General features: G+C 38.7%; 1 protein-coding gene across 4 annotated transcripts in view; it reads left to right on the forward strand.

Moving 5' to 3' along the window:
* Window positions 1–25,419, forward strand: part of TOX3 (TOX high mobility group box family member 3) — a 101,929-nt gene that overhangs the window by 50,248 nt on the left and 26,262 nt on the right. The gene's annotated exons all lie outside the window — the stretch shown is intronic.

Below are 25,419 nucleotides of genomic sequence, written 5' to 3' on the forward strand. Positions count from 1 at the left end.
TTGACACTACACTGTTTCATAATTAAAAATAGAATAAAAAAAACTGAGAAGGCAAAATTATTTACTTTTTTTTTTAATAAGTAGTTAAAGTGCTGTTAAAATGTTACAGCAGAGGATAAAAAACATCTTAACAAAAACGTCTTCTTTATATTATTTTTACACATTAGAATTTCTAAATGTTAATTCTAATGTCTGCTTCAACAGTAAAAAAGTACATGTTCAAAATTTTATGAAAAGACAATAACATCACACGTTCCTGTAAAATATCAGATGATTTTCTCCATTGTTTATAACATCTGCTGAAAAGAATGCCTAAAATGCCATGAATATTTTAAATATTTTCACAAATGGATATTCATAGTTCTTTTGAAATGTTGCACATCATTATTATTTTCCAGATTAAGTCATTAGCACTGATATAGAAAATGTTATTTTATTAATTTTCAGTTTGATTTTTTTTTATAACAAGTTTAACCACTGTTTCCACATGTACAACATGGACACAGTCTAATGAACACACTTGAATTTAGTGTGTTGGGTATATAGGACTTTGTTTTGGTGGTTGATAACAATCACGCTGCTAGATATGTTTTTTTACTGTATAACGCAGAATACAGGTCACTGTAGGTAAACCTATTTTAATCATAGTTTCTTTGAACATAAATCCATTAACCTGCAGCGATAACCTCACTTTGAAGATCTGACATAAACAATACTGGATTATAAATTGTATAGTTTCATGACTGAACTGCATTTGGAAGGGCATTCTGAATAAAGTTAACAAAGTTATAAAGAAGAAGTTCATAGGAGTTTAACCACAGTTGTCTGCTGTTTAGATACAGCTGAATGCTCAAGTTCTGTATAGTGAAACACTCCTTCCATATATGCAGAATCTTGCATTGATGGGCACATAAGCATCATATGTCCAATATGGTACAATTTCAATGTGCTTTTTTCTTAAGGTGTTTGGCAAATCTTTTTTCAAGTTGCTTCAACAGTGCTCAGTCTGGCCATAAAATTATTTTTCCTGACCGACAATGGGGATGTAATGGTCGTAGTGTTATGACAACACAACATTGCTGCTTCTTCAAATGATGGTCCTTATTGTATGCCACTGTATGTGTGGATGTGCTGTATGCACAGGAGACCAGAAGATTTTTGCTTGCAGTATCTGTTGATCTGCTCCTTCTCCTCTCTTTCTTGTGCACTGAACTGGAGCATAAAGCATGGTGCGGACTGACAGCCTCTCAAATTTCTTTCTGCCGCCCATGGACTGAGACCGAACCTCTTCAGGGTCTGCATCTTTAGCTAGCTTACTTATGCTTAAACTCTAGTTGTTTACAAACTATTTACAATCTTTAGATAGATTATAGTTAGTTAGTTCAGGACCCTGCCCTCTTTTTTTAGGGGCATGCCCAAGGTCCTGAGTTTCAAGAATTGTGTGGCTTGCCCACAGTTTTTCCGGTCAGTGACTACTGTGACACATATGTCTACTGTCTCAGGAAAGCCCACATCCTCTCTATGTGCAGCATCTGCCAAGCCTTTCCAAGTGGAACCTGTCCAGCCTGTGAGTACAGACTTCGAAGATTCCAAATGGATCATGTTCTGAGGCCCCAGTCTAATCATGGCCCATCAGACCCCACTGTACCTTGGGCATAGGCACTGAAAAATAACCCTCCAAGCATGGTGATTTCTGGCTCCAGAACTGATAGGAATAGAACAGAGGACTCCTCCAAATGGGTATGAGGAAGCTAAGAAACACTCTCACAAGACACTAGAGAAATCTGCCTGTAGGTCATCCTCCCCAACACTCTGCAAGTCAAGTGAGATTCTCCATCCCAGTATGGGAGTGCCAGGAGCTCATATGGAGCTTGTCACTGTATTCACAGCACCAAAGTACAAGAGCACCCCAAAACTGGCACTAAATGAAGGAGAGGGACCATCCCTGGTACCAGTGAGGAAAAAATGACAGTGTATGCCTCCCACACTGGCTCTACCAACATGGCATGAAAGGGAATCATCTATACCGAAGACCACAGCAACACTGGCATCACAGATAGAAAGAAGCTTGAATCCGTAAAATACCACCAGGATCAAGACAATCCTCTCCATGCAGGGAAGAACCTCAGCCTCCTCAAGAACTAATTGAGGAAGAGAAGGACCTGAATCAGGAAGAATCAGGTTGCCTGGCCTCACCATCTCCACTGTATGACAACAGACAACTTCAAGGACTACTAAGGAGAATCCTACACACATTCCAGATCCCTCATTAACTGCTGTAATCCTCCAGAGTGCTGGTCCAATAGCGTGGCATTCCCAATTAATGAAGCCATCTTAGAACTAACTGCAATGGTGTGACACAGTCCTGCCACGTGTGCTCCCAGTTTGAAAAGACTGGAGAAGAGCTTTGTGCCATTTAAGGGAGCAGAATACGCACTATGCTCTGAACACGCTAGTGGTGCAAGTCATTGCTGAAAAGAGTGGATAACCCCACCCTAGAACATCTACATGTTCAGGGCTCTGTTACCCAGTATGGTGGCTGCCTAGTCCTTTTTCTCGGCTTTGCACCTGATAACAGACAGGTGGGTTCTGGAGATAATCACCATTGGTTACATCCATCTCCATTTATTTTCAGGGACCTTTTTCACAGGAAGATGCTCAGGGAGCCATAAGATTCCTACTCAGCACAGAAGGAAAGGATTTTATTCAAGGTATTTCCTTCTCCCCAAGAGGAAGGGAGGATCGAGGCCTATAATAGATCTCAGATTGCTGAACATCTTAATCCATTGCTTGAGGCTCAGGATGATCACCCTGTCCTCTATAATTCTCTCACTGAACAAGGGTGATTGGGTAACAGCTCTTGATTGAAAGGCTGTTTATTTTCACATAGACATCCATCCTGCACACAGGAGACTCCTGAGATTCACCATGGCCCAGGACTACTACCAATACAGAGTGATCCCTTGGCCTTGTAGGAGTGCCAAGGATATTCACAAAGGTGTTATTGAAATGGCTGCCCACCTCCACTAGCAGGGGTCCACTGTGTTCCCCTACTTTGATGGCTGGTTAGTCACAGGGAAATCTCATTAGGAGCTATGGATGACAACCCTGTCACTGTTCAGTCTCCTACACTTCTTTGGGCCTGAAGTAAACATAGAAAAGTCCACTTTAGTTCCCACACAAAGAACAAATATTTTTGGGGTAAACCTAGACACAGTCTGTGTCAAGGTATATTTGCCTCAGAGCAGATTCCTGGTTATGAGTAATATCGTTACTCAGCTCTGGCTGAGCTCCCAGGTGGCCCAGACAATACTGAGTTTTCTCCAGATGTCCATCTGCCTTACCTCCATATATAGCTTTCCCCCAGACCTGTTGACTCAAGGCAGAGGCAACATCAAACATTTCAATCAAGTATTCTTTCACCTAATGGCATGGTATTTGAATGGAAAATGAACCTATAAAAGTCATGTTTGGCGGTGGTACAATCCATTCTTAGCAATAGTAGGAAGAATGCTATGAGGAAATACTATACCTCAAAGTGGAAAAGATTTTCCATCTGGTGACGTCATCATTGGAAAACCACAGAGGAGGCCAACATCTTGCCATTTTGGACTACCTTCTCTCCTTAAAAACTCCAGGTCTCTATCCCTTAGATCTCTGCAGTTTCACTTCACAATTGTCAGTGGCTTTTACTTTCCGACAGACAACCATTCAATCTTTGCCTGTCCTATTATAGTATGCTTTCTAAAAGGCCTGGTCAGACACTTTCTTCCAATAATAAAAGCTACCCCAATATGGGAGTTCCATCTGATCATAGTGGCGTTGTCAAGGGAGGAGAAGCAATCTCTTTTCAGAAACTTTCCATATGGATTCCAGGCTGCATTCTGCTTTGCTGTAACTTAACAGCAGTTCATCCCCCACAAAATATGAGGGCCCATTCAACTAGAGCCTCGGCTGCACTGGTACCATCACTTTCTGATATCTCTGCTAGAGCCCTGTAGAGGGGCAACCTGGGGCTCCATTCACAGCTTTGTGAAGTGTTATGTCCTGGTGCAAATTTCTACAGGTGATGCATCCTTTAGCAGAGTAGTCCTGCCGTCATTGTTACAACAGGTGTCCTCAAACCCACCTCCTCAGCATATACTGCTATAGGTGTATACCTAAAATGGAATACACAGAGAGGCCATCACTTGAAGAAGTAAGAAAGGTTAGTTACTTTGTCCTTTGAGATGTGTGGTCCCTGTCTGTATTCCACTACCTACCCACCTTCCCTTCTGCTGCATAATTAATCTGGGGGGTGCAAGTAAACCCAGTTCTGTTGAAGGTCCTCATCTCAGAGGAACAGAAATGAAAGTCAACAAACACATATGGAGGATTCAGTGTTTCTCAGAATCCACAAGCCAGTTTCTCCTGAGTTTCTTGGTGTTGAGGGTCGCCTGGGTGGATCTGCATTAGGCCAAACTCTACCCTTGTAATAATCATCATAACTAGGGCCTAACCAAATTCACGTCCTTTTTGGTCAATTTCACAGTCCTAAGATTTTAAAAGTGGTAAATTTCATGATTTCAGCTATTTAAGTCTGAAATTTCATGGTAGTATAATTGTAGGGTCCTGACTCAAAAAGGAGGTGTCGGGCGGGGCGGGGGCAAGGTTGTCGTAGGGGTGGTTGCAGTACCGCTGATGGCGGCAGCGGTGCCTTCAGAGCTGGGCAGCCGGAGAGCACCAGTGGCTGGCCGGGAGCCCAGCTCTGCAGACATAGCTACTGCCAGCAGCAGCACAGAAAGAAGGATGGCAGTATTTGGATAGAGGCTAAAATGGAGTCCCGACTCATGCATACTACAGTATGTGCTATAATTATGTATTTTTTTTTTATGGTAGTGCTCAGTATGTGCGAGGTGCCTTCCAGACGGACACAAAGAAAGGTTCCCTGTCCTGAGACGCTCCCAAGCTAAGAACATAGAGAAAGCGGGGCTGACCTTGTATTCCCTACTCTCTCAAATATTCCTTTTTACTTGAGTAGCTGCGCTGGCTGCAAAGGGGCTATTTGTGTGAGTATAATAGACCTGAAGGGGCTTCTGTTTGGTTAATTTTTCCCTCATCATCTGGTACTGAACTAGATTTTTTTTTTTAAAAAAAAGGAACTTCTTTTTGTGAGGTACGTTTAGTTAGCATGTTGAAATGTCTGCCATGAAAGTAATCTATTTCATATACCTAAAAAATTACATTTTTGTCCGTTTCCACTGAATGTAATGAAATACATTTTACTAGTGTGTACTTTATTTATGCAATCTTAACTCATGATGAAAAGGAGTACTTGTGGCACCTTAGAGACTAACCAATTTATTTGAGCATGAGCTTTCGTGAGCTACAGCTCACTTCATCGGATGCATACTGTGGAAACTGCAGAAGACATTATATATACACAGAGACCATGAAACAATACCTCCTCCCATCCCACTCTCCTGCTGGTAATAGCTTATCTAAAGCGATCATCAAGTTGGGCCATTTCCAGCACAAATCCAGGTTTTCTCACCCTCCGTCTCCCCCCCCCCAACTCACTCTCCTGCTGGTAATAGCCCATCCAAAGTGACAACTCTCTTTAAAATGTGTATGATAATCAAGGTGGGCCATTTCCAGCACAAATCCAGGTTTTCTCACCCCTCCCACCCCCTTTTTTCAAAAAAACACATACACAAAAACTCACTCTCCTGCTGGTAATAGCTTATCCAAAGCGACCACTCTCCCTACAATGTGCATGATAATCAAGGTGGGCCATTTCCAGCACAAATCCAGGTTTTCTCAGCCCCCCACCCCTCCACACACACACCCACAAACTCACTCTCCTGCTGGCAATAGCTCATCCAGACTGACCACTCTCCTTACAATGTGCATGATAATCAAGGTGGGCCATTTCCAGCATTAATCCAAGTTTAACCAGAACGTCGGGGGGGGGGGGGGGTAGAAAAAAACAAGGGAAAATAGGCTACCTTGCATAATGACTTAGCCACTCCCAGTCTCTATTTAAGCCTAAATTAAGCACTGCACTTTCACATGTATGTCGTTCCAGGGAGGTAGTAGTTCTTTGAAACTACTCATGTAAGTGTCACTCAACATGAGTGAATTGGATCCCTAGTAGGAAATATATCTGGATACATTTTAACTGATACAGTACTTTGGCTGTTTTACACTAAGTATGCAATGTAGATACATTTAGAGGATCCTTTTAAGAGAAATGATCAAGTGGTTTTTATGGGAAACAGAAGAAGAATCTGTTTACGTATCTGAAAAATACTGTATATGCAGCCTGACTTAATTGCTGCAATTGCATGAATATCCAAGGTAGTTTTAATGTCAAAGGTTTCACTCAAAGGTACCTTTTGCCTTTTTGATTTCCCCCTCTGATCATAAGGCTATAAAAATTCTTTCCAGATTCCTATTAGTAGCTTTTTATTATAGTGACAAATTTGTATTGAATTGGTATCCATTTTCACTAATGCAGAATAATCAAATCAGTGCCATTATTATTGTACTGTTCAAAAAGAAAATAATGTGGGTGTAATGTAAAGCTGGTAATGTGGTGAAACTCTCTTATTGTGTTAGGCTAAGAATGCTGTTCCAGCTCACTTGAAACAGTGATTGAGTAAGGAAATGGAAGGCATTTCATTTGTGATAAGGTGCCATGTACATCCTTATTTGAATGTGTAATTGTCATTTTGTGTCCAAAGGGGTGATTGCTCATGCACATACGTGCTTTCTGTGTCAGCCATCATGTTGGTTTTAGACTTGTGAGTGTGATACTGTATATGTTGTTTTATGTATAGTGCTGTAATTTCCTTTTTAAAATCATGAGTAGCATTTGATGGTTCTGTCTCCAGAAGAAATACTTTATATATTCTTTTATGTTCATATGAGCTTTTTTTTTGCTTTTTTTTTTAAAAAAAAAAAAGGGAATAGGGCCTTTAGAGTACATTGTTAGAAAGTACAACAAGCCCCTGAAGGTTCAAATTTGACAGGGATGTTAGGAGGCAGGTCAAGTGACTGCCTAATGAAGATGAATGGAGAAAATTGCTGGTACAAGAATCATGTGGTGGGTGCTCAGCCCAGGTTGTTGAAAAAGTGTGATGGAATCTCACAGCTTCATTTATCAGTGTCATATTTGGGCTAAAAGTGAGCAGTATTGTTCTCATTTCTCCCAGATGGATAGGTCAACTTTAATATTTATTGCTCTGGTAGAACATTTGTTTGATGTATTTCCATTAGCTAGGCAATAATAGAAAAGCAGTGGAGAGAAACATAAAACAGCTTCCTTCCTCTTCAGTTGAAATACAGCATACACTAATATGTAAGTATTGCTAGGAGTGACATTGATTTTTTTATGTTTGATGACATGATCATATATATTAAAGATTCTTGTAAAAATAATGGGGAAAGCAACATCAAGGAAATATAAATTATACATCTGTTGTAGTATAATTTTTCATCACATAATATTTTCCAGGATTCTGTAGTACATCTCATGCATGTCTGTGCTGAAAAGATAATAACTTCTTTGTTGTATGCTGTCCTCACAAAACAAGGCAAAACCACTGTACTAGGGACTATTACAAGAGCAGAAGCTAATTTTGGTAAAATGCTCACACCAGTTTGAATTTGTCAAATGGAACAGAGAGATGTTTCGTTTCTTTCTCCTTTGTTTCCTGATAACGTTCAAATTATCTTCTTTAATAGAAGACCAACTAACGATAACCCAGATTGTCTCCTAATATTTTAAGTAAAGAAGGAATTTACATTTTCCAAAATGGTGGCACTGCGTAAACATCTACTTACCAATTTATTAACATTTTATACATTTTTATAATAGTCCGAGCACCAGGCCTACGGTGTTTGACACATTATTTATATTGTACAAGGAGCCTAGCTGTTTGTGGAGCAGGTGTTTTGTTAAGTGCAATGCAAACATCCTAGCCATATGTTTCTATAATTTAAATTAATTTGGTACAGTCATACTGTTAATCTTTAGTGACTTGTTGATTGGCATTTTGCAGACATATTTCTGGAAGGCACCCAATACCATTTTCTGCAGTCTTTCTGGCAGTAGCAGAGAGCAACATTTCCACAAATTGGAATCTTGTACCGCACTGGGAAGTGAGCCAAGATTTAAATTAGACAATAACCTCTGCTCTGTATATAGCTTCTATTCTTCAGCTGTAGGGAGAGTGATTTGTTTAATACAGTCTGCTCTGTAGCATATAATAGACTGATATATGAGTTGCTCCTTGGCAATGTGTGTTTCTTAAATTTATATAGATTGAACAACTGGTTGGTAATGTACTTAGTTACAGTTGTGCAAACAATAACTATTAGCAGGGCAAAGCAGGCCTGGAAAAACTGCATGTGGAGAGTGTTTATTATTAAGGATTCTGCAGAACTGTTGAATTTCAGAACAATCCCTCTTCAGGTGAAGAGGAAGCTATTTCATAAACTTGAGTATTGTATGTTACTTTAGAAAAGCAGCAAGAAAAGTTTTATATCATAATTTGGTGTTTCTTATGATTTGTGTCTATAAATATTGACTTTGGAACCTAATGTTCCTCAAAAATTAAATTTATCATCAATCTGTATTTACAGCTACGTAATTAGATTGCGGTTCTTTTCGGTTTTCCCTTTTTGTCCCCCCCCCCACCCCTTTGCATGTTAAAATGTATTACTGACAATTGATCTCCATGGATGCAAAGAATTCTTTTCTTTCCAAACAGCAAGATTCTTTTTTTTAAAGGGGAGCTCTTTACATCAAATCAGTTCATGTTTATTTAAAAGCTTAAAATCTTTAGACCAAATCTCACTTTTTGTCCAAGACAAAATTGATTTTGCTAACAAAAATGTGTGGATCTGAGAGAGAATATTCAGAAATATGCAAACATAGCAGAGAGAGAAATCTGTTTGAGCGCCTGAACAAAGCAATCACATTTTTACCATTGAAAGTTTATTAAGTCTTAGTGTGAACATTTCTGAACAAAACAGTCAGCTGCTTTTAGTAAAATACTTTTTTTTGTAGAAAGGGGGTACATTTGCTGCCAGCTCTACCATTTAAAAATTAAAAGCACACTGTAAATATTGAACAATACAGAGGTATCTTTCATAACAGTTTATGGTACGCTGCACATTCTGGATGGATTCCAAGCAGTAGTTAGTAAAAATTACATGCCAGTCAAAATTATTATTGCAAGTATAACCTGTTATAATGCAGTATCTTATCTGAAAGTTTCAACTTGATATAAGCCAGATCTTTTTCTTTAAACTCCTACATGTATAATTCTGCTTGTACTAATCTTAATTCCCTCCCATAGGCTCATTGGAAGAGTAGTATAGTGAAGCATAAACTATCTGGCAGTTGTATACATTTTAACCAGGGCTGCTGCTGATGTTCCGTGTATGGTACATGCAGTTTATTCCTTAGTCAGGGAAGACTGCTATACAGACTAATGGCAAGATATCAAAAGTGCTCATCTAACATTTAAAGAAATGAGGGTCAGATTTTCAGAAGAGTTCAGCATCTGACTTCTTAAAAATCTGGCTGGTTATGCTGGTCCCTAACTGGAAGCTGAGGGTTTTTTTGAAAATACGGTTCTGAAGGGACATCTGACCCATTGAAGTCAATGGATGTTTTGCTATTGACTGTCAGTGAGGCCAGGATTTCAACTCAGGTATCCGCTACCATGTGGCACAAATGTACTACTGTGTACGACCTTTCCTTGCATGCTATAGATGCATTTAAAAAAATCTCTTTCCTCATTGCTGGTGCTTGTTTAACATTGTGAATGTTGACAACAATATTTCGATGACCAAATAAGCTATGTGAAGAAACAGTATTGTAAGTCCTTTATGCTTTAGAGCAGCACTGTACAAATGTATTGGGCTTGACTGCCCTTGTAGTTTTGGAGGAATACATGTGTTTCTCATCTCTTGTGAAATTTCATCATTGAGATCCTAATAATAGAAGTCTTTTAAAGAGGCTGAACTACTGTGGGCCTAACAAGCTGAGCTCAGAAAATGCCCACACTGTAGCACTGAAGAAAACAGATTGGTACAGAGCAGCAACACCTAGAGCCAATGATGTGACTGAGACTTCAGAGGTAATGGAGAAGGCCAACAAAGCGCCCATCTTACCTGAAGCTAACCTTTGTAGAAGGCAAGTCTGCAGAGGGGAAACATGATAGCTCACACTCAAGCCTTCCATAGGAACATAAGACTTCGCGACTCCAGAAAAAATCTGTAGTTCAGCTAATCTGTTTCTGAAGAATCCTGTATTGGCTACTGCTATTTGAAAGGAATGTAAATATCATTGACGCGTGTGAGGCGTGACACCACCTTTTAGTTAAATCATATAATGGAGTAGGAATTTCTTCCTGTGGTCAGAAGATGATCTGTTTGTACCCTAAGCATGAAAAGTGGTAGCTCTTTTACTATTTTTGGTATCAAATAGCATAGCTGCAAATGATATTCCCGTAATACAATACTGCTACAAATATGATATTTGATGTGTAAATCAAAGATTATTACTTAATCCATGTGGGCAAATGGCCTCTTTCTTCACCACTAGCACTACTTGCAGGTGTTTTATTCAGGTTTTTCTTTATTACTCCTTATTTTCCTGCCCGGCCTTGCACAAAAGGTTGCTTGCAGTTTGATTTTCTATGAGTTCCTTTTTTCTTCTGAGTCGCTTTGAAACCAACCCTGTAATATATTACCATTATCAGATTCCCTTGATGATTTATTTGTCCTAGCAGCCCTTATGAAATTGAGAACTTGTTTCTTCCTCCTCTTTCTCTTAATACTAGCTGTTACAGTCACTCTGTACTTAATGGAGAAGAGGGAGGAAAAGCTCTTATATAAAAGCATTTTCATGGATGGCCAGTTTTGCTGTTTTAAGAGTGTTGTCTGAAATCTCTGCAAGTCTGAAGTAATGATGCAGGTTTTAAGTTGATGATGCAAGATAAAGAACCAGGAGAAAATAATATGAGGTCACTTCTATGGAAGAATGTTTCAGCCTTTTTTTTTTTTTTTTTTTTTTTTTTAACTTCAGACCAGCCCGAAGCCTCAAGTAGAGATTTGGGTGAGTGGAGAGGCTCTGCCCTTGGGAAATACTCACAATTTTCTTATCCAAATCTTGGGCCAAAAATCCCAATAAAAACACTTAATCTTTATGCACCTCTAGAAGGAAGTGCCCTTTCCCTTAGGATTAAATAGTCAAAGATATATACTTTGGCCAGGGTTTACTAGGTCTTATATTGCTTTTCCTGTATTAGAAACCAAGTGTAGCAAAGAAGATAGTTATATGGATTATCTTTTAAAACTTTAATATTTGAAAACCTCTTCACTGAGGCAAGGTTCTCAGCCTGGACTTTGTCTGTCAGCTTCTTGTACAACCACTTCTCTGACTTCTTCCATGTGGCCCTCTGTGCATGATATGACCTCCCTGATCTCATCTGCAAAGCTACGACACAGTCCACATTTAAGACCCTCTTAAAGGCCCACTTCTGCCTTGTTGCCTATAGCAAATCAGATAGACTTACATATAAATGGGTTGCTGATGCTCCCCTTCCAATACCCTCTGTCTGTGTGTCTTTTCTTAAGCTTATGAACTCCTTGGAGCATCATTCTTGAATATTTGCAAAGCATCTAGCACATAGTGGGTGCTATTGTAAACAAACGTATAATAATATTGAGAGGGAAAGTTTCCCCAAACCCATGGAGAGATATTATGAGGGGGTGGAAGACCCAGGTGAAAAGGTCCCCCATTTTCCTGGAATCATTTTGGGTGGAGGGTTCTAACTCTGGTGGTGGTCTGCCCATCTGTCTGCAGTGTGTTTGTTGTAGGGCCAAAATCATAGTGCTGAGAGCTACCATCACTATGTTACTAGATGCAGGCTTGTATACAACGAAGTAGAATTAATATAAGATTTAAAAAGTAAAATAAAATTTGCTGATTTTTCATTTGATACTGAACAGTGTTTACTAAAATGGAGACTATGCCATCACAGAAAAAAATTAAAGGAACTGTCATGTCAACGTAACTAAGAAATGAGCGATTTAATATTGCCTTCATCTACTGTATTTAGCCAAAAAGTGGCTCGACTCATCTTCCATTATGATCACTATAAAGTACTATATGTGCTTCACTCTTTCTTTGTCAATTTTACATTTAAAACTTGATCTCATGTGTTACTGTGTAGTACAGTTAAATCACAGTCCAGAATGGAATTTACAGGTTTTGCTGAAGTGAGTGAAATTCGATTTAAGATTCTAAGAAAATCTACTTATAGACCAATTGCAGAATAATCACATCACTTTAAATTCATGTGAGAAAATGTTACGGTAATCCTGAATGTAGTGGGATAAAACCATTTCTTGGGATTCTAAGAATAAAATGCTGTCATTATGTTAAGAAATACTTAGATTCAGTACTTAGACAGCTTATATAAAATGCTAAAATAAATGACACCTGATTAATTCCTCGATTGTATTAACTTAGTGCCTTGAAGATGAAGGCCAAACACCAAAAGTTCATATGATGATGATGATGATGATTGATTCTATATTTTACGGTATCGCTTTTTTTTAGGAACTGTCTCTAAGTTACAGCCAGACCAATTAAAAATAAACAGTTGAAACAAAGTGTATTTAAAGGAAATGAAGAATAAAGGGTAAATTGATCTGCTCTGCTTGTGCTGGCCAATAAGAGGAGGACCATGGAAAGGGGAGCAAGACCAAGCAGACTTCGAAGCAGAGATCTGGTGACACCACTGCATGATTTCTGTCCTTTTCGGAGAAGGCACAACCTCAGTTGGAGTAGCCTTACAGCCAGTAGGCCAAATCCAACTCCCATTAAAATCTCGTAAAAGACTGCCATCGACTTTATGGTGATTTGCATTGGGCCTGATGGCCTCACAAAGGAAAGGGGTAGGCAATCCCAGAGTTAGATCCACAGAGTTGTGCTTGGCCTTTGCTGCAGGTTGTTGTGTTCCATAGAAGTTGAAAGCCACATCCATTCTGTGAGGCTGCAAGTCCTTCTTCATTGAGAAACCTTGCAGAGGTTGGAGTAAATAATTTCTGCTCTCCTGTAGGTGGCTCTGTGGGGAGGGAACAATACGGCTCTATCCTTGCTTGTGTGCTTTAGAGAAGTTACAGGGAAAAATGTAATTTAACTTCGTCCTGCCCCTGGACCTCATCAGGAATGAAATTTTATATCTCATTTGAGCTATATCTTGGTAACAGATTTTAGATAAATAAATCAATATTACTGTTAAATAGAGAGAACAAATGAAACCTATAAGATTATCTGTTTGGTAAAAAGCTTTCCCTGTGGGAATCCTGGCAAACCTAAAGTCATAGAAAAATGTATGTAATCAAGATGTTTTGCCATGTGAGCAAAGGCCTTCTGTTGTTTTGCTGTATGTTCCCTTCGTTGACATACAGTCAGACTGATTCCAACAGGCAAACAAGCACTCGTGGGATTCATCATTAAAAGAAGTTTCACAACTCATCAGTGAAAAATCTCTGAAAAGTAAAATTAAGCTAAAATTAACAAAGCAGTGAAAACATTAAAAACACAATTCTCAAGTTTTAATATTTTTTTTTAATGTATTGTCTCATTTACTGTGGGTTGTGTGTCTGTGTGTGGTTATCTCAGCATTTGATCTTCAAAGTGTTTTAAGCCTCAGGTGGCAATAGGGTGTGATGACAGTGACTGTAGATCTTGTTGAGATAATTTTTACATGGAACATAGAGTACCTAGTCTAGTTAAGTTTAATATTTGTATTAACCTCTGAAAGAAAAATATACATAATGTGCTATTAAGTGTGTGTGTGTGGGGGGGGGGGGTGTATAGGGAGGTGCAGATACACTCTCACAAAAACATAGTGCCTGATTCTTTACTCTGTTACACCAGCTTTACATCTGTATAGCTCTTCAGAAGTCAGTGGAGAAAACTGGTGCTATAAAATAGTCAGGTGCAGAATACAAACATATTAGATGGTAAATTGGAGCGCTCTGAACATTTGACAACAAATGGAAAACAAAGGTTTTATCTACGTGATAATCTTTAGGTCAACTTTGGAATGAAGTAAATTAATTTAATGACAGTTAGTTTATATAATCAAATTCTATTTCTTCACTTATTAGATTTAATAATTTTATTCACACAGCTGTGTGATGTACAGTGCTGCACAAATCAGCATAAGAGGCCCATAATAGAACATTCTGTATTACTTCCAGTGCAAGCCAAACAAAACTATCATACTGTATGTCTTTATACAAAGTAACTTATTTCTAGAGGAAGTAATTTTTATAGACTGTATACTTCTTAAAGGAACTAAACATGGCTATAATTTGAGACCATTAAATATTCCTCATTTTACTGTTCCAAGAGTAGAACAGTCCCATACTTGGCAAAATATCATTAAGTTACTGCTGCTGGCCATGGAATTTGCTGAAGAAGGATTTCATATTAAATGGTTTGGCTGGAATTGGAGAGATTGTCAAGGTTTTTTTTTTTATTATTGTTGAAGATTTTACTTGCTGGCTAAAGGCATTTAAAATTAATTTTAAATATATTCACTTTAATTGCTTGTTGAAAACTTTTAAATCTTCAGATCTGCAAACAGTATGTTTGATAGAGACTGGGAATGTATGAATACAATTTAGTTTACCGCTGTCATCTTCAGGACGTTGCAAAAAATTATTTTGTCTCAATGAGATTTTCTTCCTTTGTTATTTTTTAAAAAACAAACCAATGTACAAAATATAGGTTGCGGTACTACAAACACATATGCACATGCTCTGCTTTAAAATTGGAGTAGTCCCACTGAAGTCAAGTGAAGTAATTTTTAAAACTATAGTTCTGCATAAGATCTTGATCCTTCAAACACTCATACATATGCTTAACATTAATGAACAATTGATGGGACTACTCGCCTGCTTAAAGTTGAGCATGTGCAAATGTGATTGCAGAATTGGGAGTTGGGGGGGGTTAGGTAATGCTGTAATTTATTTTAAGATTCTGCTTGCCTGGTGGCTTATCACTGGCAGATCACTGGCATAGTTTCAGTCAAAGTAAGATCTGGGCAAAATGGAGTTTCCCATTGACTTCAGCATTTCACTCCTGATTTTTAAGCAGTGGAGGAGTAATCAAGTTGCAAATATATCACCTGAGGGAACTCTGTATGTGGCTGGCTGGTAGTATCAGACTTGGATATTAACTTCTTTGGGCCAAAATACCTTTAGAGTAGATTCTGGTATAAATTGTCATCTTTTTTACAAGGTTCTCTAAAGCCTTCCTGTGGGAAATTTGTGGGCATATGCAAATAGGAAATGAATGTGCTTGCAGAAGAAAATGTATTATTCTGTTTTTTAACATGTATTTTTAATGATAATATGTCTCACAAAGTTAGAATTAAACTATTTTCACCATACTGTGCCTTTGTGGATCTCTGAGGTAAATTGCATTGTATGAACTTTTGAAATATATGTAGAAATGCAAGAAGGATGAACTAGTAAGTATACCATAACTTGCATCTTGACCAATGACCTAGTACTTCATGCAGATACACACAAATGCTTACTTTTGATTACATGTGATTTTTACTAAACCCAGAGGGCTGTTAACCATTGCACAATAATTCCAACATCCCTTCCTCACCACATTGTATGCCCTGCCTGACTTCTTCAGACTCCAACAGAACACCAGAGGGTTATTTCTCATCTAACCCTCTTACATTCTGAACATCCAAGTTTCTCCATGTTGAGCTGCTGTGGCTTGTCTACTGTTATACCCATTACCCATAGCCTTTACTGTAATTTACAATTTACTTATTTCAGAAGTTTTTCTATCTTGCAAGACAAAGTACTGAGATTTGCAGGGTCCCCAAGCAGCCACAATACCCAGAGCATCATTTTGGATTCACTCTGAGATGGAATTGACATTCCCTTTGATTTATTTATTTTTTTTAAAGGATTTGGGCCAGATTTTGAACTCGGTTACAATAGTGTAAATCCCAAGTAACTCCACTGAAGACAATGGATTTACTCTAGTTTTACATCAGTGAACCTGAGAGCCGAATATGTCTCTTCATTTTTAATTGCAAAAGTAAAATGAAATAATTTGCAATATAACCTAAAGTTTCTGAAGCATTTAAATGGTTGTGGAGACTTACTCTTTCAGATCATCTAAAGAGCCCTCCCTGTGTTCCTTGATTCATGGGTCCAGGAGCTATATGTCCACTATACTTAAAGCGAAGGCACTACCAGAAAAAAATGAGATGGATATGTTGTAACTGTTGGTGAATTATTTTGCATTGCAGTTGTGTGAACTGAAGAAGTAAGTAGTTTTTCATGATGGGAACAAATAATATTTGCTTTATAATTTTCTGTAGCAGTTAATTACGACATTGCTGTTTGTAGATGTTAGTTGATCAAAACCTCCTCCCATTCTTCACACTTTGTTGTCAGAATGATTTTAATGTATATTGTGGTGTTTGAAGTAATCAGGCTGAAGTAGCATTAGTCCAGCTTCTCATCTTTTAATTACAGACCGTTTATTGTCTATGCTGTCCCACTTTCTGCATGGCTCCCCACCAGCTAGCTAGATTTAGCAATCTCCATTAATTTAATTTGGCATTTCATTCAATCAGACAGGCTGTGAACATGATGATTTTTATTTTTTTTAAAATAACACAATGCTCATTCTTAATTGATGTCCTTATCAGACATTGTATTTGCCAGAGCTGTAATTATTGGTCAGGCAGCAAAATCAAATCTGCCCAAATGCAGTGAAGATGTTCTCTAGTGGAATTATGAAGATACAGTACTTAGACCTGCAAAGTAATTTAGTTCTGGTCTGTAATTACATCTTTTGGGATCATTATCTTTTTTTTATTATTATTATTATTCATAAAGATGGTATAGACTCTCAGGAATTAATTTGCCAAAATGAAGATAGAGCTGAGATCTCTGCCATAATAATAATTATATATAATATCTACTTCCACAAACATACATATATTTGTGCAAGTAGATATTTTTCTACATGGAATGAATATATATAATGGTCATATTTAGTAGATACAATAATTATAATGTATCTACTTGCACAAATATACATATTCTTGTGCAAGTAGAGAAATATATATAATTTAATTAATGGCCACATTTTAAAAATATGGCTTCTAACTTTATTTTAGAGATTGCCATTTTATAGGAGCAATGAAATGAGAGCACAAACGATAGAATGTGGATGTCTGTCTACCTAAAATGCAATACAATATTTGGCCCTAAATATTTATTTTTGATATTTATTTACTAATAATTATGAAGGCACAGGTGGTTGCATTAGTTAAATATGAGTTCTATTTTCACCTAAATAAGGGATTCAGCATATCTGTTTGGTAAGAGAAGTATGGCATATCCTCCTCAAACTTACAGTACTTTGAGTACAGAATTATAAACTTTTCTTCAAGTGGCATAAATACGTTTTTTTCCCAATTCACGATATGTTCTGTTAGTATGGTACCAGTGGGCCCATTCATTGTCTTGACATACTGTGATGTGGTTTTTGGGGGTTTTTTTGGTTTTTTTTTTGTTTTTTACTGTGGTATGATTTCAGTACATCTTTGCCGCCTATTCTTATTGCCAGATTTTGTTTTGTTCTTGGTTGGAACAAAAGCTTCTCCTTTTGTTCCTTGTGTTTGCCTGGTTAGTCTATACTAACAAGAGGAGTTTGATTGGGAATATATAATAGATTTGCTTGGTGAGTCAGGTTTCACAGTTGAGGGTAAAAGTACTATGACTATAAAAATTGTTGTTTGTGTTCGATAGAAGACGTTTGGGCAACATTTTCAAAGGCGCCTGAGTAGTATAGTGGCTGAAATTTATTGAAAGTCCATTGGACTTAGACTCTTAAGTCACCTGAAAGCACTCTGATGCAGACATAGCGGCAAAATGAGGACAGACACATGCGTGGAATTAAGTGGCAGGTTGCAACTTTTATTAAACTTTAACACGGGAGGGGCACTACCTGCCCATCACTCACACTCTCCTCTACCAAGCATTTAGTTGGTTCCCATGCCAGGGTTACAGGGATCATGACCAGAAAATCCATAACTTGGGATAGGCTCTCCTCAGCCTATGCTCCAGGACTCATCTGTCTCTGAGCCCTAGTACCCTCCCCCCTGGCCAGGGGAACAGGGGGTGCAGAAGGATGGGGATCTCAGCCCGCGAGGGTCACAAGTCTAATCTCAGCCTGCGAAGGCCACAAGGTCTCACCCTATCCCATGAGCCCAAGGCCTATCACCAAAATCCCAGATCTTTTATCAGTTTTATCATCAGAACTGTTCATTTTATCCTCTTAACTGCCCTGGAAACTGGCTGCAAGTTGCAATGAATAAACAACTCAACCCAAGTACCTGTGTTAGGCACTAAACGTGTTCCTACCTAACCTGCTGTGGTTTGAAGATGCTGTGAGGAAGGCAAAAAACTCCTTGTCCTCTGCCAATTGGCCCATGGGAGAACAAATTCTTTCCTGATCCCCCAAAGGGTTGAATGTCTAGACCTGCAGCATCTGTCAACTGGATTTCAATTCCTGGTTTGGGGTGATTAGTGTGAGGCCACTGGAACAGAACTGAAAGAGGCTCCATGTGGCCCCTGCTTCATGTTAAATCCTGGGAGCTGTGATATGCTGGCCAATCAACACCCTCCCTCCCAGCTGGCCGATGGGTGCCGGAGACTTTCAGGGTGGAAGAGCAAGTGTCTCCCTCCCTTGCTGCTGGGACTGTTCCCTTTCTCCGCAAGTTCCACTGAGGCAGGTGGGTGGCATTTTGAAAATTTTACCCATTTGTCTATCTTCAAGTTACTTACTGTATTTCTCTATCTGCTTCTTTCTAGTGTGAATACTAGGGATGAGTTATCTCAAGACTAAATGTTCATTTTTATTCACTAATTTTCAAACAGATTTATACTAGGGTTTTGGTAGTTAAAAGGATGGTGATGTGTACAGTTCGGTTATTTAAGAATTGCTACGTATTATGGGTAAAATCATTGACCTTAGTGGGACCAAGATTTCATCCTACGTATCTAAACTCTCCCATCTCACTCATAGTTAATGTTCTGAAAATCATGGGATATTTTAGAGCAAATTATTCTCCACCATATTTTTAATACTTTCAGATTTGAGGCTTATGGGTACAGCTGTGAAAATATGGTCACGTTTTTAGAACAGGGTATAATATAAAGTTGATTATGTACTGTCGCTTATATTTTACTTTCTGGAAATGTGTTTTGCCTCATCACTGCTACAGAAGAATAACACACTCTATAGCCCAAAATTTAATTTTTTGAGGAGGCTATGTTGGAGAGGAAGCCAGACTCTATGAACCTTTCACCTGTGATGTGTTCCTGACAGTATTGCCTCAGCTCCTGGTTTCATATGAATTCATGAGAATTTCAACTTTCATTTACCCAAAAAAAAAAAAAAAGTTTCTAGCACTCCTGGTTGCAGGGAACAGATTGAAAACCCTAAAGGCAAGTCTACCATAAAGGTTCAAAAACCAGAATACAAATAATCAGAATCTAAATTATTGTTATAAAATCTTGTGATTTTTAAGCTAACATCATGGTGTTTTGGGAGCTGATTCATGATTTGTGGGTATCTAAGGTTGGCAATACTGCAAGTTAAAGGTATAAGGGTTAAAAAGAAGGGGAAGGGTTGCACAATATTTAAAACCTAAGTCTGCTCCTTGGGTTGATTTGACTTTGTCCATTAGGACAAGCATGCAGGGTGGGAAAGAAACTTTAACCTAGTGATACTCAGACTTCAGTGGTTCAGGAGCCAAATTAGCGATCCACATCACCCAAAAGAGCCACAGTGGTGTGACTTAATTGTTTCACTTATTATAGCTTTCTTTCTTTCTTATTCTGACCCAGTATTATTTTTTCAACTACAGTAGTATAGTAAAAGCATCCTGACTGGTTAATAACTTAGATTGCTTAATAATTAAATCACACAGTGTTTTGATATCATTTGCTGTGAAGAGCTGCAGGAGACGCATTACAGAGCCACTTGCCGCTACTGAGCCTCAGTCTGAGTATCACCGCTTTAACCTAATATAGGAAAAATGTTTTTAAAAACTGCAATCTGTAGTGAGATTAGACATTTCAGTTCAAGCATTGTAATTGAAAGTATGTAATTGAGAAGACCAGCAATGGTGGTTTACTGGACTACAGAATGGCAATTACTTGGCTGCTTTGGATTGGCACTAAGAATGAGCTACAAGAGATTTCTTGCCATTCCCCAAAGTGAAAACAAACATACACCCCCCAATTAACCTTATGAGAGAGAGAAAAGGATGAAATCCTGCCCCCACTGAAGTCCAAGGCTATTTCACCCCAAGGACTGTTGTAATTTTAAAGACATAGGACCAAATAATGTAATTAGTTTTAATGCAAAGCTCCCACTCACTTGAATGGGCATTGCTTGGGCCCTAGCAAATTCACGGCCATGAAAAATGCCTCTCGGACCGTGAAATCTGGTCCTTTGTGTGTTTTTTACCCTATACTATACAGATTTCACAGGAGAGACCAGCGTTTCTCAAACTGGGAATCTTGACCCAAAAGGGAGTTGCAGGGGGGAGGTTGGAAGGTTATTTTAGGGGCGTCGCAGAATTGCCAGCCTTACTTCTGAGCTGCCTTCAGAGCTGAGTGGCTGGAGCGTGGCGGCTGCTGACTGAGGACCCAGCTCTGTAGGCAGTAGCGCAGAAGTAAAGATGGCAATACCATACCAGGCCATCCTTACTTCTGCACTGCTGTTGGTGGTAGCTCTGCCTTCAGAGTTGGGCTCCCAGCCAGCAGCCGCCGCTCTCCAGCTGCCCGGCTCTGAAGGCAGTCACCGCCAGCAATAGCACAGAAGTAAGGGTAGCAGTATTGCACCCCCCCACACACACACAGACACACACAATAACCTTGCCACCTCCCCCCAACTCCTTTTTGGGTCAGGACCCTTACAATTAGAACAACGTGAAATTTCAAATGTAGATAGCTGAAATAATGACATTTATGATTTTTTACATCGTATGACCGTGAAATTGACCTAAATGGCCTGTGAATTTGAGAGGGTCCTAGGCATTGCACATGCAGAATGAATGAATGAGATGATCTACAGTTTGTTCAAAATATCTTACCTGCTTTTCTTATTTCAATGCATTGCAGAACATGAGGGTGCATATACAGTTTCTTTTGCTCCATCAAAATATGGTGTGCATATATAAAAGCGAGACCGGGTGCAAATCTTAGTCAGTATTGGAACTGGACTTTGTGCAGTTCTTGAAATCAAACAAGCATGAGCCAATGGCTGAACACAGGACAGGCAGACAGTAAAACTTGTTCTGTTTTCAGTTGGGCCGCAGACTTGCTTTGTGACCTGGGAAAGTCACTTATGGTTCCTCTGTTTCTGAATAACTGGGGATAACGCTGCATGTTCCTCCGGAAACTTTTATTCATTATTAGTTGTATAGTGCGTTGAGATTTTCAGGTGAAAGACGCCATATAGTACAAAGTATTACTGACTATTATTACTAAAAAAAGAAAAGGAGTACTTGTGGCACCTGGTAGTCTCTAAGGTGCCACAAGTACTCCTTTTCTTTTTGCGGATTTAGACTAACACGGCTGCTGCTCTGAAACCTATTATTACTAAGTAATTTTTAGAACAACACATAGGCCAACTCAAACAGTAAGGTATCAGGGCTAGATCCAGCAGCTGGATCCACCTTAATGCCCTAGTCAGTGAAATCAGTGAGGCGTCACAAGGGTTGCGCTCATGTGAATTAAATTGCAGGATCTAGCCCTCCTTTTGCACCCCTGTTCTCAAGTATGTGGATTACTGGTATATGTCAGTCTAGGCAAGTGAGTTCCCAGAAAATAAATGGAGATAGGTGTTGACTCATTTCACACAACAGGTTTGATTTGTCTGCCTATTCTAAATGAAATATTTTACTAAAATAGAATAGAACTCCTTGTTCTATTTAGAATGATTTATAACTGTTCCCAGATGATCATAAAGTGTTTCTAAATTAAAAGCCATTAATTATAGCCTTATATAGATACAAAAGATATGCAAGAAGTGCTTTGTAATTCCAGCTCTGCACTTCAGGTGAGAGCTTTTAAAATTACTTGGACCATTGGAGCCACCTGCTTGACTAACTGCTGAGGGCCCTGTGTTTCAGTACTCATCAGTGCATTGCGGTGTTAACATTGTTACTGATTTTTCTCATTTCTCCAGGGCAAATACTAATTAATGGATACAATTCACAGCTGATTAGCTGTAGTTTCTTCAGTAATTACATTCGCATACTAACTGTTCAGAAGAGGATTTCTAACCCAGTTCTTATTTCACTCTAAGCTTAATTTGTTTTTTGAATTGTTTAGGTCCTTAAGATAATAACCATTTTATTTTCCTGTGTCATTTGTGGTTACTATTAGATAATAAGTAAGTTTAATCTTTAAAATGCTCACTGATAAAACATAGTTTGTCTTAATGGATTTCTAATTCACAGACAAAGACCTACAATTAAATAATGTTGAAGTTGTGATACACGTTGGCAGCACAGATACTGCATTGTCTGAGGCTAGTTTCTGGAGTTCTTATAGAAAATGGGAGCTGCCATTCGCAATAACAGTAGCAAGTTAAAAATGTAGTTGCAGCCTTCACTTTGACTTCCCTTGTTTTCTCATTTTGTTCCATTGTCTTAACGACAGACAGACATAATTTTCAATCTGTGAATCGCATAAAATTGAGAAAAAAACAGTTGGCATTCAGATCTGCCTCAGCCTATGTTGTACTTAAGTATATGAAGACCAAGAAAACACATCATTCTATTTTTTTTTTAAAGGTGTATATAGCCAAAACCAGGCCTGTTGTGAGCAGGTCCAACCTCAGGAAAGATATGCTCATTTATATAGTAGGGTTGAATTTGGCTCTGCCCAGTAGATAGTGATAAAATCACTCTCATGTACATGACTGTATTTAGATATTATTTTAATAAGTGATTTGTTTTGGTACTGTAGAAAAGAACAGCTCCTTTGGAGCCATTATAGTTTTTCATGTAAATCCTTCTTAGTTCTCGACTCACTGACATGAGAAATCTATCATGTCAGTCTCACTGCTGTGCATGAGTACTAAGTCTGTATGCTAAAAATCCACACAAGATCTTGGCCGGAAAAAATTCCGGTTAATATGCAATGGCTGACTCTAAAAACTAAGCCCCTAGGTGAATTTTATATTGACATCATCTTTAGCTATGTAGTTAGTTGTAGTTATGACACAGTATATGTATGCCATAAACACCAGTTTTACTTAGACTATATCCTAGATACGATTTGTGTATCGCTTCATATTTTGGTGTGGAGATTTTACTCTCTAATTTTGTAAGTTGCAGTTGATCTCTTGCTTTCCTTCTCCAGTTCTTCCCTTCTACAGTTCCTCCAGTTCTGTCTTCTACCCTGTTTCTAAAGTCTATCTCCAAGGGCGGGATCCAAAGGCCAGTGAAGTCAGTGGAAAGATATTCATTTTACTACAGTGGACTTTGATCAGATCCCAGTTCCCTTTACCCATCTTCCTTTTCTTCCCTTCTCCCAGTGCTGCTGGGAGTTTGGGGAAAGGTTCTTGTGTCTTTCAGGGAAATTAACCCTTTCAAGAAAAGACCCAGTTTTCTTCCCCCAATCCCATTCTCTGATGCTGCAGGTATGAGGGGCAAGGTCTGAAACCTCTTCATCACCAAGACCTCCAGGCAGTAAGTTGGACAAAGTACTGAGTGAGGGTGGAGGATATCCCTTTTCATTATGGATTCATCCCACTCTGGCAGCATTTTTGGATTATCTCATTTGGAGCAGACAATTGTGGGGGTGGCTGTGAAAATGAATATTTCCCCATCCTCACAAACTCATTGTAGAGCTCTGTAGTATCAAAAATGTCTATTTTTTAAAAAATCACTTCAAGTAAAATGCACTCAAGACTTTGCAAGACAAGGAAAAGACCCAAGGAAAGATTTATATTTGAGTTATAAAACTCAGAAAATAGGAGGTCAGGATAGAAATGCTGATGCAACCTTAACTCTCATGGTGTGAGAAGGTCATTTTAATGACAGTGTATAAAAAATTAATGTGTTCAGAGATTTCAGCAATCCCTTTTTTCACTCTTGCCCAAAATGCTATGTTAGGTATTAAATATTAGTTTACAACAACACTAATGAACGTAGATAACATACACAAATGTGGCGTAGGGACTCTTTCCTTTTTTGCTACCCTTTATTATATTTTTTTCACTATGCCTCATAGTAAATAGAACCTTAGAAACACAAAGGAGGTTTGAAACCCATAGCTGCTTGTTTCAGCTGACAACACAAACACACCAATGGTATTTGTTCTTGAAAAGCAAAGCTTATGAAATGCCTGTGTGTGTATAAAGATAGTTACCAGTCTACCTATTTTCCTACAAACATCTGACTGCTGCCATTTAAGAGAGCCGTGCATGTAAATCACCAGTTAGCCACATCCTCTTTTCCATACTGGTCCCTAAAAAGAAGAAATATTTCTCTGATAGTCAACTGATGTTCATGATTCAGAGTTTGAAGGAAGGAAACTTGGGGGAGAGAAGCTCCATGAGGATACCCTTTGATTGTTCACATGTGTGGGAGGAAGAGGCCCTCAGTGGAATGGGCCACAGAGTTCACCACAAACCTGGCAGATCCCCAGCACAATTTCCCTATCCCTGCCCCCATTGGCTCCCTGGCAGTGTGACTCCACTAGAATGAGAACTGTGCAAAAGATTTCAAATTTTTGAATGGGTGGGAGGAGATGATGGAGACGTAAAAAAAAAAATCTTGCAGACTTCCTTCATTCTCCCTCCCCTCTTTCCTTTTTTAAATAGGCTCTAATTGAAACCCTGCTACTGGGGACTCCCCTAGCATTGGTTCCCCTCAGGACCTCCTGGGTGATGGGTGGGCCTTTGCAGAAACATAATAGAGTCTGGGGATGAATTATCTGTTTCTGAGAATGGACCTGTGACATGCTTGGTTGATAGAGGTGATTGTGCTGCAGAGTCAGCTGACCCCACCTTCCTCATGAGAAGGGGCAGATTCCAGGCACAGAGTGGACCCTTTCTGTGCAGAACTGGGGGACACAAATGATCCATACTAATTCAAGCAGCAATATAATAATCAAAATCTCCAGCTTGGTTGTGACTATAGCAGCTCCAAAAGAGCTTGTGCAGATTTACATCTTATCTTTTTTTCAGAAGGAGTTCTTTTCTCGGTAGTTGATGGGATAAAGAATATATTTTGACTGTATAGTCATAAAGGTTTATCATGGCATATATTA

Source organism: Lepidochelys kempii, chromosome 12, assembly GCF_965140265.1.
Source record: "Lepidochelys kempii isolate rLepKem1 chromosome 12, rLepKem1.hap2, whole genome shotgun sequence".
NCBI lineage: Eukaryota > Metazoa > Chordata > Testudines > Cheloniidae > Lepidochelys > Lepidochelys kempii.